The sequence below is a fragment of the Lagopus leucura genome, unplaced genomic scaffold (assembly GCF_019238085.1).
Source record: "Lagopus leucura isolate 7727_CA_CO unplaced genomic scaffold, USGS_WTPT01 Super-Scaffold_100001, whole genome shotgun sequence".
Lineage (NCBI taxonomy): Eukaryota > Metazoa > Chordata > Aves > Galliformes > Phasianidae > Lagopus > Lagopus leucura.
Genome location: NW_024962262.1, coordinates 59,470,601 through 59,490,309, shown reverse-complemented (window position 1 = coordinate 59,490,309; position 19,709 = coordinate 59,470,601). Strand labels below are relative to the sequence as shown.

The 19,709-nt window shown below is 42.8% G+C and overlaps 1 protein-coding gene across 1 annotated transcript in view; it reads right to left on the bottom strand.

The window, feature by feature from the left end:
- The window catches only part of CDKL5 (cyclin dependent kinase like 5), a 123,824-nt gene extending 110,312 nt beyond the window's left edge, over nt 1–13,512 (bottom strand). Inside the window, exon 1 of the mRNA XM_042867097.1 lies at nt 13,472–13,512. The gene's annotated coding sequence lies outside the window, so the exon portion shown is untranslated. The remainder of the gene's footprint in view (nt 1–13,471) is intronic.
- Between the last annotated feature and the right edge of the window lie 6,197 nt (nt 13,513–19,709).

Below are 19,709 nucleotides of genomic sequence, written 5' to 3'. Positions count from 1 at the left end.
ACCCATCAGTAAGCAACCTGCCATTCATTTGAGCAAAGTTTTCCAATAAGAAATGAGACCCTGCAAGATCGCGCAAAATTGCAAGAGTGAGCAAAAATACAGAACAGCTCCAGAAGTACACTACTCACAGACAAAAGCTCTGAAGCACCATCCTAACCTTCCTAACCTTAGATACAAGCAGACAAAACACACTGAAGGGAAATTATGGAAACTTGTAAGGAGAAATGACAACTATCATTGAAAAGTGATCCCAGCAAACTTCTGAAGCTCATCTTAAAAGCAGTGTACAACGCGAGGAGCACTTCTTGCCTTCTGGTTTCTATTCAGTCATCTCAAATGCTCTGAGTCAAGAACTTGACAATCTCTGTAATTTCATTTAAAAATTAGAAGGTAGTTCCAAACAACTTCCCACACACAGAGATGGCAACAAAGACTCTCCTGGGTCTCCTCAGAATACCCAACCTCAGGCCAATGACAAAGCTGCAAAATTTACCTAAAATGCCTTCCCAGTATCATCCACCAGCAAAACTTAAATTTTACTTGAGCTTTACTTTCAGGTTTCTCAAGTGGAATGGGAAAGACTTCTGCTGGTAGCATCTGCCAGCTCTGAATGAGACATTACGTTGTACCTCAACTCCAAGGAACACAGTGCAGGGACAGCTTATAGCATTACCATATAATAAGAGGTATGCGAATCACAGCTGTTTAATTTGCACAGGAACCACTCTATCACATTCTTTAACTAAAATAATCATTACAAGGAAATGTCAAAGAACACCTTGACCATTCTTCCACCTTAAACCGTATAAACAGCAGCATAAGAATAGTGTGCATGAAAGAACAAAGGCAGCACTCTGGCTGTGGTAGAACAGAAGCACCACAAAAGCATGAGGGCAATTTACAAGTACATACTATAATCATTCTGCATATAATTTTGGTAGAACTGGTTTTAAACAAAAAGCTCAAATTTCTTGTTTGTAAAAATAGGCTCTCAACAGTGCTGATATAAGAACTTTTATCAGATGGCAAATGCAGTCAACCATTTCCTTATTTTCTTGGCGGTTTAACCAACCTGGTTCACGCTATTCAAGGACCAAGTTCTTGACTCTAATCCTTCAGTTCTAAGGCGGCTTTCTGGGCCAGAAGGATGTATGGAACAACACTCTGATTTTACTTCAGGTATGACGAGTTGACAGTATTTCAGAAGCTCAGCATAAGGCTTAGTCAATGGCTGCACAGTGTCTTACTCTGCTGGAGTTTCGTCCAGTTGTTACCTGGGCTCATATTCCACTCTCCTAACACTGCACTCACAGCTGTACCCTCCATCACACCAGCACCGGTGCAGGCACAGCTCACTCTCAGCTCACTGCTCACAACCTATCTTGAAATCAATTTGCAAATTTATTTTGTGTTTCCCCTTCAGGAGAATGACATTTCTTTCAGCTGCTGTCATGTAATCACACCACACCAACTTCAGTCTTTTCTTCCCCCCAGTGATTTGTTTTAGCTGTTAATGAAACAGCAGCTATTTTTCTCAGGTGGAATTATTATTAACTCATTAAGATGCTTTGTAACAACTGCAAAGCTGACAAGCCCAACATAGATCATTTTGCTCCATACTGTTAAGGAAGAATGTTTGAAAAAGAAAATTCACTTCATTTAATTTCATATAGAGGAAGATGACTTACAAAAGACTTACTTCTAACTAACTTCTTCACCTTTCTATACGGTATTGATCTTACTGCAGCAGAAAGCATTCTTCAAAGTGATTTTAAAAGTCTCCTTTCATGCTGCAGCATTCCACGTACCATTTAGACCTTTTTTCCCCACTTCATGCATTTTGTTTAAAGAGCAAAAACATCCATATAAGATAACGCTTCTGTTGAAAAGCGCTTTCACTTCCCCAGAAAACAACTGAGAGAAAATGAGCTGTTTCCATGATACCTTCATTTCCGTTTCTTAAACATTCCATATGGAAGGCAGAAAAAATTTATTCTTGTATTAAAATTACCCAGCATTTTCCAGCATTAATTCTGGAGACAGTAGCAAAACAATCCTAAGATTGCCTAACTGGATTAAGCACTGTAATTAAATGAGACTACTTCTATATTCCTTTTTAACTAAAGGCCATTTTAATTCATGTTAAGACTACAGTATATTTTCAACTCTGATATTCCATGTTAAAGCAGGCATTAGAGGAAATTCTCAAGCCCAGAACTCTTATTTGCCCAGCGCTGTTTGCAGTTCTGCCATTAGCATCACAGAATGTAAACATTATCACATTCTGCACTAACAGTGAGATTATTTCTGCTTTCATTTGCAAAGTACACCTAGGCTAAAGCATTTGCATGCAACTTATGTTACAAATTAAAATAAATTTTAGCTTTTGACATTTTTCTTCTGGATTTAGCTTCTAAGTTAAAGCATATTACGATGCCTCTTCTGCTGTAGCATCACAATGAAAATCTGTTCCACACAACTACGAGGCACTGGCAGACATTAAGCAATTCATATCACATTCAAATGTTTTTTGTTTGTTTGTTTTTGGTTTGGGGTTTTTTTTGGCAAAGAATCTTTACCACTGATGTGCCATACGATAAGAATATGAAAGCCTTCAGTTTCTTTCAATCTGTCCTGCCGTTCCCCAGTAAGTTAGAAAAAATTCACTATCCATCTCAGACAAGTAATTGATTCCAGAGGTCCATTTTCATGTTCATCTATCATTTTGCCTTAAATAAAATCCAATTACTTCAGCTTCACAGGTGGACTGGAAAGGATAAAGAGAGCTCATAAATTAACACCGCCCAAATATACGCGCTACATACAGAGCCGTCAAGTCCCACACTTTGAACATTAAATCCAATCTGCAGCTCCCTAGTTAAAACCTTTATGATGATGCATCCTCTCGTGCACTGGCAGCGTGGCACAGGTACTGCTGAGCACCACAGAATCCAATACGTGGGCCTTGCAGCAAGCTCAGGCAGCTTCACGGCCAGCAAGAGAGGAGACCCGTGCTCAGCGGCAGCCACAGCTGTGTGCTGGACTATGTAGCTGAGGAGCCTTGAGCACGAGGCATGGGCTCTTCCATAGAATCCAGTGCACAGTGCTCACACATCAGGACTCCAGAGCTGACGAGATACCTGTAAGCACGGCCAGCAAGAAGAGGCCATTTTTGTCCCTGCTTCCATTCCACTCCTGCAATACAGCCTCCACTATCCAAGGCTCAGCTGCATATTTTTAATAACTTTAAGGTCAGGAAAAATACCATTTTTTCTTTTACTGGTTACACTCATAAATCTTCTATTGCTTATATTTGGTAATTTACACATACAGCATGAACACAAATTTGTACAGCTACCTCCACAGGCACCAATTAGGATGCGAGTCCTATTACACTACCTCTACCCTGATGGTTTTACAGTACAAACCTACATTCGTTATTTTCAAGCATTACATGCCCTACACCATCCACCTTTATCATGCAAGTCATTCTCCACATCTGGTGATCTCTGTAGTTGTTGAGTGGGTGGTAACGGTGTACAGGGCACAGCAAAACTGTGCTTTTTAGAGGGGGCTTCTTCTGAAGCCATGCTGTCCTTCACAAGGCAAGGAGAGTTCACCAATCAATCAAATGATCAGAACCAGGAAGCAAACAAAAAGTGCTATTAAATCTCAAGCACCATCAGACAAACTCTTAAAAAAAAAACAGGCTGATAGTCACTAAGTAAAACCGTTCTCATAGTTCTGCAAAAAACTGGAACATTTCAAAGTCTTTGTAAGAACTGCCATTTTAAAAATTACACAGTTGTTGATGTTAAAGTTGGAAAATATGTTCAGTGAAATCATTTATTCATATTTTTTTGGAGTTGAACCATCTTTTTGCACTAGCTTTGGAGCTCCATGTAGTCCAATTATTTAAAAGGACAGCGTGGTTCCTTTTTGCTAATTTCTTTGAAGAGCAATTTAAGGAGCCTGGTCTGCCATTTCATTTTCATTGAAAACATCCAACAATAGCTCAAACGTTATTTTAAGTGAATATAACTGGAACAGTCACACAAAAGGTCACCCATTTTACTGGTGTGGAAAAATACAGGATAGCCTTCCCGGTCTCCCAGGGTTGTTCAGTTCTTTGTACAATCAGAGTCGAGTAGACTTTGGCCTTAATACAAATACTTTCCTATCTCCCCTCACCCAGACATGTTTGCGACACAATTTTAGTCACTGTTATTTTAGAATGAGTTGTATAAATGAATTTTATTTACTCCACAAGAAAAACAACAACGATACCAAACATCTCTCAGTCTCTGAACTTATAGATAAAGCAATCCTGAATTTCAAATACATTAATTACAAGTATACACGCAGGGTTTTTTTTTCCCCCCCTGTGAGTCACAATTTGAGCCAGCAGAAGCAACTAAAAACCAACTATGTTGACAGAAGTAAGGGAAGTAAGGTCATGTTTCTCAAACATGCTTTTCATTCACAGAGCTTCAGGCAATTAAAACATCAATACGTACAGAATTAGTGAAACGTTTAATGAGCTCCCAAAAATAGGAACAGCTATTTGGTTAGGAAAAGTAAAGTCAAGGTTCGCCTTCTGAAAATACTGCTTTGTTATTATTACTGTGTGCATCCCATGCTGGCATCTTCACACTGAAATTTATTTTTATTTATAACTGTGTTAAAAAATATTTTCTAAAGAAAGTCGAGCAACCAATTTGGTGTCTGTACCATGTCAGCCCTCCAGGTTTTTCAAGGAATAGTTCAGTGATTCCAACTTACGTTGCTGTGCTGTAGGACCTCTCTTACCTACCCCTGTTCTACATATGAGGTTCTAAGTTTGAAGTTCCTCGTGCTTGGCTGCCACTCTTCTACTTGCATCAAGTTCATACCCTACAAAACCAGGGACAGAAATATAACCTCTTACCCACGTACATCACATGATGTTCCACCTACAGTTCTCTCCTTACTCCTTCATGGTAGATTTGAACTAAGCACCCTTCCCACAGTTCCTTTAAACATTAGAAACTCTTTACAGACTTACATTACACTCCTGCATAAGCTACATCAGCGATGTCAAACAGATCTTCCACAGCTCTTAGTCCCACATCCACCCATGAGTATACTCTTACTTGCTTCCTAGAATAACATCCCCAAACTATTATCAGCTTCACATTGTTTTCCCTTTCCTTACTACCTTCACCTTGCCCAGTAGCGATCCCCATTTCTTGTCCCATCTCTAACCACCTGCCTCTTCCCATCAGAGCTGCATAGCTCAGCAGAGATGGAGAACACTGTCCCTCTCCCAAAAACTGACCAAGCGGTTCAAAAGTTACTGACAGGGTGGGAGGATGAGCTGGTGGACAGATGGAGAGATTGTATAAGATGCTCCTCTCAAACCAAATTAAAACTTCCAAGCCCTACCTGTTCCACCAAGCTCTCCATCAGCACTGGCCGCTTCCCTCTTCAGGGTTTTCCATTTTATAAAAGGCAATATCCCATAAATTAGTAGCTTCAGTCTATAGGCTTGCCAGATCAATGCTGCACTGAGTGTACATCATGATGTACAGTTATCATACTCCATAAATAACTGTCTTGGAACAGAAGCTGTACCCAAACAAGATTTCACAGTTAAGTAGAAAAATAATGTCTGCTTAAAAACATTACAGTGGCATGTAATTTAAAACATCCTTTGTACTAATAATGCCAGCAGTAAAAGAGAAAGGAAAAAACCTCAAATCTTGTGTTGTATAAAATACAGAAAACGTACAGTAGAAAGACTACTACCCATTAAAGGAACTGCAAAGGCGGTTTGCATTTCAGCAGCATAGGACTGTGTGAAGAGATGGAGGAGAAGCTATGCTAGATAAGCAGATGGATCAGGAACGTGTGAAAAGGTCCATAAGGTAGGCTCAAGTTTTTGAAGTATGAAACTTCTCAAGTGAGCATAGACTCAGTGTAGGTGTTTTCATACTAGGATTAGTTCTGGTGACAGGCTTGTTCAGTGGTGTTTTTTTCTTTTGCAGCTTCTCTTTCTTTTTTTAAAGCTTAAAGATGTAGGTAGATAACAGCATTCTGGAACAGGGAATACAGCGTGGAATGGTTTGAGCTAGAAGAGACCCTTAAAGACCATCTGGTCCAACTCCCCCGCAGTGAACAGGGACACCTACAGTCATATCAGGTGCTCACAGCCCCATCCCGCTGGACCTTGCATGTTCCCAGGGACGGGGCACCCACCACCACCTCTCTGGGCAACCTGTGCCAGTGCTTCACCACCTTTATCACAAAAAAAACCTTCTTCCTTACATCAAGTCTACATTTCCACCCCTTTTAGTTTGGAACTATTTCTCCTTGTTCTATCCCAAGGGGCTCTGCTAAAGCAACTGTCAGTTCCAGGCTCATCTTCCAAAAAGGCTGGAAATACGTTTACAGAGGTTAAGTAAACAAGCAGTGACAATCTTGTGAACGCTACAGATTAACAGCATGGGAGAAAACAATAGGAGACCGGAATCCAACTCGCCAACAAAGAAAGATAAAACGCTTGCACCCATCGCCATTGCTTATTTTGGGCTGAAATTCTCCCTCCAAGCACTCTAAAGAAGACAACGCAGCAGTGCCATTAAAGCAAGGAGAGTGCGGTGAAAGAAAATAAAGAAGTGTCATAAAGAGAGAAGAAAATCCAAATTTTACACCACTTCATCCTAGTGATATCTCAGGAATATATATAGATATACATACATACACACATTTTTATTCATTATTTTTTTAAAGAGAAAACACCACTTTGAGCAGGCCTAACTGGACAGCTCTCCGAGTTCCCTTCCAAAGGGAACTCTTTGTGCAGGCACAATTAGAGACATCTTGAAGGAGAAGCATCTTGCAGCACAGAAGGTATTGCCAAAGAACAGAGTAAGCCACCAGGAATGCCATTCTCTTAACCAACAACAGCTGAAAAAGCATGAAATTGGCTTCTTACAACTTGATGTCAATTCTCACCTCAAAACACACAAAGCAATCAGATTTAAAATGGTTGCAAATGGTTGGGGGGAGGTTTAATTCAATTTTTGTTGTTGGTTTTTTTGTTTTTGTTTTTTGTTTTATTCAGTTCTTCTCTTAGAGAAGAGAAGGCTCTGGGGAGACCTCATTGTGGCCTTTCAATACTTGAAGGGAGCTTATAAACAGGAGGGGGAATGGCTGTTTACATGGGTGGATAGTGATAGGACAAGGCGGAACGGTTTTAAACTGAGACAGGGGAGGTTTAAGCTAGATGTGAGGAGGAAGTTTTTCACTCAGAGGGTGGTGATGCACTGGAACAGGTTGCCCAAGGAGGCTGTGGATGCCCCATCCCTGGAAGCATTCAAGGCCAGGCTGGATGTGGCTCTGGGCAGCCTGGTCTGGTGGTTGGCGACCCTGCACATAGCAGGGGGTTGAAACTGGATGATCATTGTGGTCATTTTCAACCCAAACCATTCTGTGATTCTATGAATATTTGCTAGAGGATGCACTATCACTTCAGTCAACACCCATCCTGCAATCAAGAAGGATAACACTAAAAACAAGTCTACATTCTCAGATTCACATCTCACTGTTACTGCCTACTCTGACTGCTATGACAATTGCTTACTTCTCGATTAATAAACATTTTAACTTTGGAATGAGGAGTACTATACATAAATTAAACTTACTATTATTGCAGTTGATAACTAACATAAAAAGCAAATGTGTACCCATCCCCTACATTCACAGAGTATATTCTAACAATACACAACATACTTGAGAGTTGCCAAACACGTCTGCCAACTGGTATGAAAAACATGAATTTGAAATATTAATATGCAAGATTAAAAACATCTGCCTGCTATATGAGATGTTGTGCATTTTGACAGGCCCAAGATCTCTTCACCTCTAACTGGAGTCACACAGCTGCCCCAACCTTGCGTGCACTTCCACATAAGCAATATCAGTGAAGCTGACCATATGCTTAACCTATGACACGTGCACAAATATTCAGAGAAAGGGCTCAAGTAACTGACAGGAATCAACAAAATGCTGCCAAGTATTAACAACAAAAAACAGAAGAGGAAACTTGCCTTGGAATTTCAGCTACCATCTAGTTTCTACTGAGTGCAGCAGGCTAGCAGGAATTTAAGATGAGCGTAATAGTTCTGACAAGGGCTTCAAAGAAGAGTCAACTTTGTCAAATCCTCATCTTCCAGGCAGTCTGACTTTGCTATTACATTTTCAGATAACAGCCGAGAATATAGTGTACAGAAAATCCCACAGTCTCTGTAAAACAATCAGACTTTGGAAGATGCTGAACAAACTACATTACATTTACTCAGGGAAGATCACTGTGATGAACTTGCAATTAACATGACATGCTACACTACTCTAAATATTCTCATCAGACACGCTGGTTGTAAGAGCTGGCACAGAGCAGTATTCAAATTCCTTCAGCAAGCTGCTGAAACTCCACTCCAGGACTCACACCAGCACACTGCTTCTTTTTTACCAACATCTTGGAAAAATCCACAAGAAAAGGGAGAGGAGAAAAAAAAGAACGCACACGCTGGGAGTCTGCAAGGTTCAGGGCATAGCAGGCATTCTGCTGCACTGACACCAGCACAGGGCTGAGGCGCGCATGGGCAAATGCAGCGAGTTTGTGAGATGTCATTCTCATGGAGAATAAAGCTCTTTTTGAGGTTAGGAAATGCAGCAATAAACAGGGAACTTACAAGCAGGAGCATCTCACGTTTAACTCAAATTTTTGTTCCAAAGATAAAGTATTGGAGTATAAAGTTCCACTTGCAAATACCAGGCTTACAAAGCTCCTAGTTAGCAGCTACCTTTGCAGCTTTTAACTGCTTTTAAGACTGCTTTTTTAACAGCTTTTAAGCCTCTAAGAAAGTGAAGTGTTGCCCAGCCTACCACAGCCAGGCCAAACAGAACAATCAGCCCTCCTGAGGTCATTAAGGGTGAGGCCACGAAGCAGTGCAGCAAGGTGCACTCCAGCAATGATTTCCTACTCCACACATAGGGAACCCCACAGCTGAGTAGCTGCTGTCCTCATAAGCTCATTCCAAGTGAACCAAGCGCTCTGCAGAAGTGCAGGTGATCCTGTGCCAAATGGTTATCCAAGGTAATTACCAGTCTGCTAGGAACTTAGGGGGGAAAAAAAAAAAAAATAAATCAATTTCAAGATCACAGAAACTTCTGTGAGTTTGAAAGCCAAACATTCCCACTCAAAAATAAGGGCTGTTGGACGGGGAGATGAAAGAAAACAGTTCAAATGAACCAAGCTAAATAAGAATTCTCTACTATAAAAAAAAAAAAAACATTGCCATCAGCTTATCTGAATTCTCTAGGAATGCAGAGTGCCTACAGTGCCGCAGGGCATCCAAACACTGACATCCACTTATGAAGAAGAGAAGTGAAAAAAAATTGTTCACATTCAAGCTCCAAGAAGTTTTTTTGTATTTTGGCTATCTGAACTGATATTTGGTTCCAATGAACCTTACGGCCACATCCTCCCCTTTCCTTCAGTTGCTTGAAGCAGGGTGTTACCATTCACATCTGTATTGCTGTAGTCATCTGTAAGAGAAGATTAACAGAGACAGCAATACAACTCACCAGAATAATGGAGCTTTGTGTGGCTGGCACAACCACGTTCAGCTCAGAACTGATTCACATTCTGTTTTTTCAGAGGGTAAGTTTGGTGGGGTTTTCATTCGTTTATTTTAAATGTTACCAAGCAACTATTTTTTATGAATGCCATCCTTTTTTCCCCTGAAATGAACATCAGCATAAAGCTATGCTACAGTTGAAAACACACTGACTGAAGGGTTACATTTCAAGAAGGCTCAGGCAGCTCATGCTTGAAGTCCAAGTCTGAAGTCAAGCTAGAACACACTAACATCTCTTCTGAGGTAATGTTAGAAAAATAAATCTAATTGCAATAATTCTAGAAAGAAATCTTCTAAAAACCTAAAGTCTTCAGGGCCACAAATAAGCACTGCAGAAAATCATCACATTCCATACACACTTTCTTTGTTTTAAGAAGAAATGAAAGACTGAAGCAACAGGCTATTTTAACTCCACAGCAACAACACAACTTAAGCATCAGTCCCTGCACGAACACAGAAAGCACAGCTCTAACTTGAAAGCCCTGATGGACAAGTTGTTTTTTCAGAGTTACTTTGCCTAAAGGAAACAGGCAAGGAAGCTCTCCACAGGCTTATTCCTACAGGACCCTCATGGTTGTGTCAGAAAATGCACAAAAAACATCTATGTGCTAAATATACACTGTGTGCGTGTGTGTATTCACATACATACACTAAATGTGTATGAATGTTTACCGTTATAGGAACATCACAACCTTTTCATTTTTTTCATCTTTCACAGTAACATCAAGATATTTAACAATCATTTCTGCTATGCTAAAATATTTTATTTAATACAGTGACAAAGAAATGTATTAATATTGCATTCTAAACAAGCGATTTTAGGTTTACAAGATGGACATACCAGCACTGAACATTCATGAGTTCCATCAAGATTTAATATTATGAAACTGGACAGATTCGGCATGAGGGCTGATGTTCCAACAATGATTTTCTCCATTCATTTACATATTGTTTTAATGCTCACTTTTCATTTGTATCAGGAAATGAATTCTTACTGCTTCTGATGCAGAAGGCTGATCCAACTACTCACAAGGAAACCTCTTTCCACCTTGACACTGAGGAACAACTCCTCAACTGCCTGATAAAACAAACAAGTGTGGAAAAAAGAAGTGGCCTTCTAGTTAGAATACAGAATTTGGAAATGGGGATTAAACTCTTTTCCTCTTTACATTGCCTACATTCCTTAGTGATAGCAAATCACTGATCATTCTCATGCCTTGATTTCTTGATGTGAATAATAAGTTAAATATTTGAGTCGCTAGGTTTAGCTCATGGGCAGTGCTAAGATTCTTTTCAATTCTCAAATAGCAGCTCTGAGAAATGCACGCCATCCCAGTGCTGTTCACATGGAGAGCACACAGCTCACAACATCGCCCATCTTCCATGTCAACACACTGTAAGAGCAGACCCGTGTTTGTGCTCTGCTCAGAGTAAGCGCGATGCTCAAACAAATGCTCATCCAAAAGAACTTGCAGCGTGTCCAGTTCAATATCTAGGAGGACTGTAGGTTTTTTCCTTCTTTTTTTCCATGGAAGAGTGCTGTGGTTCCAGAAAGAACGTTAATTCTTACACACCAACAGCCTGAGAGAGTGTCCATATATAGTCAGCATTATAAATAGCTGCTTTTATCGTGGAAGTGAACTGGCTTTTTATTATGTATTCAGAGAAAAAGTGTTTTCTACATATAGGAATTATTCCTTTGTTCTACCCTGCACTTACAGCCTTCACTCATCCCCTACTCGCCCATCCTGCCCCACATCACAGAAACAGACACTGCTGGTGTCAGACCTCGCTAATGCTACCAATGAACTACAACTGAGCTCCAATAGGTTTGCAACAGGCAAGCTCACATTTTGTATAAATATGCAAAAGATTGCACGGTCCTCAGCAGCCGTGCAATTTCAAATGCTTTCCTGCAGCTATTTCACTAATAAAAAAGACTTATGAAATACTCCAGGGCTTTGTTAGGAATAGAGCTACAGTAAACATTTCTACATTCGAATCTCAAAGTGCATTTTCTCTCCAATGTTCTTAAACTAAACTGGAAAGACCTATGAGGTCGTTAAAATGGAACTGTGATTTCTTTGTTTAAACACTTCAAGGTTTGAAAACCAAGCCACTGACAACAGGGTTGACAACAGGTTTGTTACAACTCTTGGCGTGAAGTCAGGCAAAATGAATCAAACCAAATCACTTGGACACTGAAACAATTGAAAAAAAAAAATCTGGATCATATCTCAGAGTCACTGAGGCTGTCAACATTCAATGAGATCTGAAATTAGATGTAACACTGCGTTTTTGGATGTTGGGTTGGGTTTTTTTTTTTTTTTTTTTTTTTTTTTTTTTTTTTTTAAATGTGTATTTTTTATGCTGCTAGCTGCAGGTCTCAGCACTAGCTGACATTAATCGGAAGCTCCAGGTCCAACTCACTGGTGTAGCACTTGTGCCCTGCAGCACTCGATGGCCACTGCTTTACATTCTCTCTTCCTCGCTGCTCTTTTCAGCCACTGTCACACATAACACTGCTTTGCTGCATATCAGAAAGATCTCAAGGGCTAAATATGGCAATGAGCTCTCCCATGCAGTTGTGATTTAACCCCCCCCAAATGCTGCAGCTTTAGGTAAATGCTGACAAATAAGGCTGAGCCACTCCATGCAAAAGCATAGAACAGCAGAATCTCACCGCAAGCACAAAGAGAGGGGATCGCCAACTGAGCAAAATGAGAGAAATCTTGCACACCCACACAACTCGAGGTAGCGCTTAAGTCCATACAATGGAAAAAAGCTCATACTCCTATCACCCAGCCCACCTGTTAAAATGGCGCTTTGTGCTCCTACTCCAGGCAGGTAGATCTTATTAAACGCTTGTCTTTTTCTTTTTTTTTTTTTTTCCAAACTGCAACTCAGCAAGAAAACGCACGAACCAAGAACACTGTCGTTGTTTTAGGCAAACACAGAAAACTATGCGAAAGGATAAATTCGACGCCCTTAGGCTGAAACGCGACGAGGGAAAAAATGATAGTTCCACACCCTCGCGGAGGGCAAAACGCTGTGGGGAGCGGGAATCGCGCTCGGCAAAGCAGCGCCGTCAGGCGGGGCGGCGTGCAGCCGGTGACAGCGGGAGCCGAGGGCGCTCAGCATCCCTCGGCAGCGCGGCGCGGCGACCAACAGGGCACCGCTCACAACTTCCCTCCCGCAGCACCGCAGCACATCTCAAGACCGCTCGCGATAACCTCTCCGCACACCAACGGATTTCCCAACCCTCCTCGGCTTCGCGTCCTCCCACAGCCGAAGCGACAAGTCGTGCGGCTCTGCCCGCGCGCCTCCCCCCGCCCCATGCACAGAGGCAGCGCACGGAGGCGGCCCCCAGCCGCAGCCCCCAGCCGCAGCCCCGCCGCCCCCCCCTCACGCGGCGCCACTCCGGGGTGCCGCCTGCCGCAGCGACGGCGGCGGGGAGCCCTCGCGCCCAGAGGCGGCCTTCCCGGGGTCTGCCCTCTCCGCTCCCCGCCCACCTACCTGAGGGCAGTCGGCATCCGTCCGCGCGGCGGCGCGCAGCCGGGGGCACCGCGCGCAGCCTGCCTGCCGCCCTCCCTCGGACAAGGATCCCCGCAGGACCTCCTCAGACGAAAGCGCAGCCCCAGCCCGGCCGCTGCCGCGAGGGACCGCGCCCACGGCCGGAGCCCGACGGCCGCGAAGAGTGAGAAGTGACCGCCCGGCGACAGGTGAGGACGGCCCCCGCGCCGCTCCCTACCTCGCGCCGCTCTCCTCACAGCTGGCGGCGCGCTTACCCTCGACCGCCGCCGCCCCCTTGCTCCGTTCCCCCGCCCTAACGCGGCGTTCAACGCGGCCCCGCTAGCCGTGAGGCCTCGCCCCCCACCCGGCACTGACGGCTCTCTCCTCCAATAGCGAAGAAGACAGCCGTCCTCGAGCTCCGCCCTCACCCTCTTCCACCAATAGGAGCTATCCGTGGTGCTGCCCCTCCGCCTTCCCGGCAGGCTCGGTTGGCTCGCAGCTGCCGAGCAACGGGCGCGGGGCTGCGGGTGGGGCCGCTGAGGGCGGTGGCCGGGAGAGGCCCCGTTGCGAGCCGGGTTTAGTGCTGCGGGAGTGTGCCTGGGGCTCCTCGTTCGGGACCTTCGCCTCATAGATGGGCGGTTTTTGTTCCCCTCCCCTTTTTCCCTCTCGGCTCAGCCATCGGGAGGATGGAAATGTCTCCCGCACTCACAAAGCTGTAATCTCGACTTGCAGATTGTGCTGCTGGAGCCTGCGGGGCTGTGCTTCCTGCTCTGCTCACGGGAATTAAAAATGTGGGTAAAAAATAAAGCTGCTTTCGGATGCACTGAGTGTCAGATGCATCGCAGCACGGTGCAGCTCTACCATAATGGATGCTCCCATTTTCCAGGGGTGCTACAATGGTTGTTTAAATGAGAAAACCCTGTGAAGTCTGCTGGATGCAGTGTGCCATTGGTTGCAAATGGCCAGCCCAGCACTTCCCATAGCATCTCTAGGAGGATACAGACCTCAAAAACATCCACACTGGCTTAGCCACCAAGTTTAGGGCACTGTGGTCCTTAAAGAGCAGGTTCTTCATCTGCCACCTCACACAGAGCACATCCCCAGAATTGAGTGGTGAGGTGAATGCCATCACCTCTGCTCTCAGAGCATCAACCCACAGCATGGAGTGCTGGAGGGCATGAAGGACGTGGGCATGGTGGTGATGGACTGATGGTTGGATGAGATGATTTTAGAGGTCTTTTCAAACCTTAATGATTCTATGGTTCTATGGCATCCCCTCCAGGTGCAGCTCCATGAGCAGAAGTGTTCAGGAGTGCACCTGATGCCTCACAGCCAGGTGGGTGCTCAGTAGAACCCAACGAGGACAAGTCCAGTGACAGGAATCCCTGAGATGTGGTCAACTGGGACATCAGACCCGTGGACCATCTAGTGGGTTTTCCAAATCTCCCAACAGGCCTCCTTGTCAAAGCCTCAGAGATTTGTTATTCAGGAGAAGCCCTGCTGTAGCCTCCTAAAGAGATGATTCGTGGTTCATGGAAGGCAGTCAAACCGATCGTCTGAAACACATGCTCACAAGTCTGCCAAAATTCCCAGTTTATGGTTAGATCTTCCCACGGTACTGTGTCAGGAGTGTATCACGTCATCCTTAGCTGGAAGAATAACTTGAAGGGAATTTAAGTAGAGATGTGATGCTGTAGTCCGAAGAGTGGTAAATGTGCCACCAGTGTTTGTACTCCACATACCGTCAATGGCTTTTGCAGTCCTCAGTTGGTCCCTTCTGCCTGTACTGATTCAAAGACAGAATAGAATCACAGAATCAGAATCATTAAGATTGGAAAAGCCCTCTAAGATCACCTAGTCAAACCCCCAACCCATCACACCGTGCCCACTGACCACGTTCCTCAGTACCACATCCACACGTTCCTTGAACACCTCCAGGGATGATGACTCCACCACCTCCCTGGGCAGCCTGTGCCACTGCATCAACACTCTTTCTGAGAAGAAATATTTTCTGATATCCAACATGAACCCTCCCTGGTAGAGTGGCATGATCAGTTAAAAATTAATATAAATGACTGGATAATGCTTAAATGCTTAAAAATAACAAAATGAATATCCGGTAACATATGCTTGCAATTAAAATGATTTTTTTCCTATCAGCATCTCTTGTCATTTTAATATGAGGCCAGATTGTAAATGATGTAGTACATCACTTGAATTCCTGTGAGAACACATAGATAGAAACATTACTGTGACAAAATCTGAGCAGAGCACTGGGGATTTTTGTTATAATTTCACAAAAAATGTTCTTTTCCTACAGTGTTTCTCACAAGTAACCACAGTTTCACACACTAACATGATGTAGTTACTATTTTTACCGAGATCTGCCTTGTTTTGGACGTTTATCATAATACACAATGTGACAGAGAAAAGAGAACATTTTATAATAAAATTTAATCTTGAGGTTTGGTTTAAGAAGGACAGCAGTGCAGAATCTTACCTATCTGATATCAAATATCATAGCCCACTTATCTTCTGGGTTTCTTCAATATTCACAGTAATACTGTTCTCCTTATCTTGTGGTTATAACAGAAATGTCAAAGTACAACAGATCTTTGTTTATTGTCTTCAAAAGTTTAAGGCAAATACCATTCAGCTGAAAAGGTGGAATTTTCCAAGATTAACCCTTGGAAAACAGGCATGGTTGTGGAAGTCAACCCCCTCTTCACCAACACAGGCATCATGCCTAAAACAGAGATTTTGTTCTGGGAAGATAGGCTAGGCTCCACCAAGTCTAGATCTTTAGGTTTGGCATTTATATTAGTCTGGTCTTTAGATTAGATGCTGGGGGAAATTTTTTCACTCAAAGGTTGGTGAGGCGCTGGCACAGCTGCCCAGAGAAGCTTTGGTGCCCCATCTCCGGAGGCCTCAAGGCCAGGTTGGATGGGGCCCTGGGCAGCTGAGCTGGTGGGGGGGAACCCTGCCCACGGCAGGGGTTGGGGCTGGATGGGCTTTGAGGTCCCTCCCAGTCCAAGCCGTTCTCTGATTCTATGATTCTGAGTAAATAAATTAGGAAAAAGTATGTTTTATCAGATAAGATGAGCATATGTGAGTCTGAATACAAGTAAGAATTCAATCTCATTCAAAACAAGATACCATTTCAGGCCTTTTTCCCATAAAAAGGAATAGCAAATGTCCCAGTTTGGGGCCATCTAAGTGTTATTTTTTCAGGGAATCTGAATGGGGTTGTGAAGTGATCCAGGCCAGAGAGAAACACGTGAAGAAGGCAGCCAGATTGTCTTGGCTTCCTTTTTTGGTACCCCAGGCACTAGCTGGCTCTGTGTCAGGTTGGCCCTCCCGTGCAGATGGGAGAAGTCTAATCTGTTCTGCTGGAAACGGCATGAAGTGCCAAGTCTGACATGTGCCTCCTCTAGGAGCCGCATGAGTCAGTCCCAATACAGGCATTGCAGCAGCTACAGGGCTGATGGCTGACCAACATAACGCAGTCTTGGGAATAACGAGTTGCTCAACCACTGCATCCCTGTAGTGCCACTACAACCAGGTTGGAAAAAATGTGGTGTAAGCATCAGTGGATGTGGAGGGAGCAGCACAAGAATACTGAGCATGCACCATTCTCTGCACAGCTTAAATGGGTGTAAGTATAAATACGCGGAGCAAGATCCTAGCACAGCACTTTAGAAAAGCCTTTAAACAGACAACCATCAATGGGAGTTTCTCCTAGTTGGAAGGTGCAAAAATTAGCACACAGATAGGAGCAGATATTACATTATTCTTGCTTGCAGTGACATTTCATTACATACAGAAGAAATAAAAACCATGAAGAAGTGAATAGATATATTTTTCATTCCTAGGGTCTTAAGAGAAAAAAATGCAACAGAAGGGAATGCTGCTGCCTTTGTTATTACTCTCTACAAACCAGCTGTTGCTTTCCCATGCTCTCAACTGAGCAAACAGTAACTTAAAAAGAATTTTACCACACATTTTCTATATGGCATTGCATATTTAATATGTGCAATAATAGGCTGACAGCCATTATTCTCAGGTGGCAGAGTTTGGTATAACTGCACTGACATCCTTTCACAAAGATTTCCTTAAAATATATATTTTAAAATGTGTAATTTGCAAGTGTTGCCCTTGAATGGGATAGCATTCATTTTTTAACGTTGGGCTCATGAACAAAGAGCAACAGCTTTATTCCTCTCCGCACAGCCATTGCCATCCAACTGCTGCACACTAACTGTTTACTCCTCCATTTAGTGGGTGCTGCAGCCATCCTCCATCAGTGTGGCAGGTGGTACACTGCCTGGGATTTGCTTTGGGATTCAGCAGGGATGCTGCCCAGCACTTCCCAGCCAAGCAGAGCCCTTCCAGAAGGCATAAAGTAACACAAGCAATGGTGCTTATCTATAAGAAATAGTTCTAGTGTCTTATTTAACAAGACTTGTTTAGGCTAATGAAAAGTATCAGTGATCTGGAACTTACCTAATCTGCCTTATCGTTTATAAATAGGTTTACAGTGCTGCTCAGCCACCTGCTGTACACTCCTCCTATGCATTACCACTGCCCTTTCTTCTGGCTTCCTAAGTATATGTGGGTAGGTACAGAAGCGAGCTTCTGCTTTTACAGAGACAGGGCTCAGCCTAACTATAACCCACAAGATCAGGATGTGACTGTTTTGACTTGCAGAAGCAAAGAGGAATAAATGTGTTGTTGACATTTAATTTGTTTAGATATTCTGAACTCAGTCCACTTTTTCACTGTGATTTATTGAGTTTATGGAAATTCTGATACCTGATGAAATCCTGTGTTTGCAAACCATCGTCTGCACTGAATTTGCTGATGAAATAAGGTGACCTTTAACGAAGACACTTCTGTTGTTCTTTTCTGATTCTGAAGTCAGTGTATTTTTATAACTTCTCAATGACAGGAAAATAGTACACAGAATGAAGTTAAATAATATTTCTTTCCAGACTACTGTAATTTAGACAATGTGACATTTCAAAGAACCATGCATATTTATTTCAATAGTAATGACCAGTTACAGTTAATGGGTTCCATTCACCCTATTATGCCTTACTGTGTGTAATAGGCACCTTCAGAATGCATGCAGGTAGCTTTGCCTTTAAGGTGCTTCCTGCCTGAGCATAATGCATAGTTTTATATCAGCATTTGGTTGAAACGGGAAAGGAGAGAGATGGACTGATTGCAGGGTGGCTTTCCCTTGCAGTAGTCTGCGCTTTGAGTTCCAAGGGCAATTTCTGGAAGTCCAGACCCTTCGATGGTGCAGCTCTTGGCTCATCTTCCAGTAATGGCACACACATACATTATTGCAGCCTCACAAACCACATTATCTTTCCCTTTGCCTTCCACAGGGCTCTGGTGTCTCTACTGTTGAAAGACTCTTTGCTGGATTAGGTATCATGTAAGGCCAAAATAAGATAGTCGCAGACCCCAGGCCTTGTACTTCAAGAGGTGCACAGTACCAGAAAAAGACAAGGTAATTCACTTACTAATCTTATCTAGATCTATGGCATGATGGCAGAGATGAATTTCAAACAGAGATTTTTAAGGAAAATACCACATTTTTAAGGAAAATACCAGTGGTTTTCTTGATGTTTAAGAGAAACTCAGCAAGAACACTTGAGTGCAGCATTGGAGATAACTTGTGTATGTCTATGTGAAAATTTAATAAGCAGACAAGAGAGGATGTGATGGGGATAGGTCACAAACGGAGTTGAAAAAGAAATCTTCTTTTGCATAGTACTGATTCTATGAAGACAGGAGGAGATAAAAGAAAGGGCTGTTAGAGGGAGATTTAGAACTTGGGATATCTCTGAATGATAATGCATTATTATTAACGCATTGCATGGCAAGGGTAAAGAAACAGATGTTGCAGTAGTCAGTGTTTGGCTTAATTAAAATTTGGATTTTAGTATGTAGATGAATTCAAAAAACACTTCTCCTAGAAATGTTAATCTTGTTAAGATTATAGTGTGGTTTCGCTATGAGAAAAAAGAAGGAGGTGGAAGGTGCAGATAAGTGGCAGGCCAGATATGATTTGTCACAGTGACTGCAAAGAAGATGCAACCAAAGGTGTTGTTTTAAATATGCTCTTCTTAGGGTGATGTCCTGGAAGAGCAAATCTGAGCCAATTTATTTGAGACTTTCATTTGAATAAAAACAGGCAGATCTGGGGTGAGGAGATGAATATTCAAAATAATAACTAAATCATCAGTGGTAAATCATCACAAATGCCGGAGGCAGGACTTGAAAGACCTCCAAATAGTCTGCAGCGATAATGGACAGATGCACAGGGAAAGAAACAACAACAACAACAAAGGAAAGAAAATACAGTCACAGAAACCTAATAAATACGAATGTTCAAAACTGAATTTTTATTTTTGAACTTTTGTTCAGTTCAAAACTGATGAGAGACACAGGTCAGAGCAGATTATGTTGTGTCTAGGAGGAGATGTCTAGTTTATAGTTGTT